General features: G+C 35.4%; 1 long non-coding RNA gene across 1 annotated transcript; it reads right to left on the bottom strand.

The window, feature by feature from the left end:
* Positions 1 to 199: 199 nt before the first annotated feature.
* On the bottom strand, positions 200 to 597 carry LOC111786775. The gene is made up of 2 exons (XR_002813821.1): positions 466 to 597; positions 200 to 302 (listed from the first exon to the last, which is right to left on the bottom strand). It is a non-coding gene; the product is annotated as an uncharacterized LOC111786775 (long non-coding RNA).
* Positions 598 to 1,145: the final 548 nt, after the last annotated feature.

Below are 1,145 nucleotides of genomic sequence, written 5' to 3'. Positions count from 1 at the left end.
TAGTTCATCTATTTAAGTCACCATTTTCAACAATAACAACGTTTTGTTTGAAAAGAAATGTTCACGTGGTTGACGTGTAATTTGAGGCATTCAAAGGTAGCTCTAATTGGCTTGTATTTGTCTACGACCACGTACACTTTAAAGTTTAAGTTAGTACTCCGTTTGAATTTGGATTAGAGCAAGCTTACTTAAGATCGTATTGTTTTAAGGAAATGTGTGTTAGAGCTTGTTTGAAGAAAGCTCTAGTCTGTATCCAAAATTTCCATAAAATCTCGCACCAATGCGGTACTTAGCTGCATACACTCTAAAACTCAAGTTAGTATAGCGTTCAAATTGGTATAGAGTCGAACTTAGTTAAGATTGCATTACTTTTATGAAGAAATGTCAATCGTCTTCCACCAGGGAAGGTGTGTCAGAGCTTTCCTACGATATTTAACGATTTGTACCGTGTGAGCTTGCATTTACCTTATTGTTTTCTAACCAAGTCGCCCAGATGGTCAAGATCGTGTTTGGCAGGGGTCAGCCTTTGACAATGTTCGACATTCACCTCGATGCGCTTTAGGCTAAGGCTTCAACAACAAGACGAGCTTTATTTCATCCCCTATTTTTTGAAGAATTAACAGAACTCATTATAGTTTCAGGAATCAGGAATCCTAATCTTAGTGCCTAAAACATGCATGAAATTGCATTTAGCTTTAATGAAAATGGCAATAGTTGGTGAATGGTGGGTCAAAGTGTCTTCAAAAAGTGCATTTATCAAATTCACGTACATGCAACTCAAAGAAGCCATCAACAACAATGTAAAAGATAAAAGAAAGATGCTTCTTTCATGTTTATATTAATTACATTAAAGATGAACGCCTAATAGATGTAATTTGTTTTNTGACAATAAATGAGGTTTAGAATCCCAAAGTTTGTTCCTTTTTCTGTGTGTTTGTGTTGTTTTTTGATGCTTTTATGAGCCATTATGATGAGGCTTTCAAGCAGCTTATGAACAAAAGCTTATTGCATTTATTATAAAAGATCCTGTCTTTCTTTCTTTCTTTCTGTATTTTGCATGAAATACTTCTTCTCCCAGAAACGATTCCGTTTCATTTTTGTCGTTTGAACGAGCTTTTCGGTTCTAGAATGTGGAGTGAGGATTC

Source organism: Cucurbita pepo, unplaced genomic scaffold (genome assembly GCF_002806865.2).
Source record: "Cucurbita pepo subsp. pepo cultivar mu-cu-16 unplaced genomic scaffold, ASM280686v2 Cp4.1_scaffold002738, whole genome shotgun sequence".
In the NCBI taxonomy this organism is placed as follows: Eukaryota; Viridiplantae; Streptophyta; class Magnoliopsida; order Cucurbitales; family Cucurbitaceae; genus Cucurbita; species Cucurbita pepo.
The sequence above is the reverse complement of the archived record's forward strand: the minus strand, read 5'-3'. Positions and strand labels throughout refer to the sequence as shown.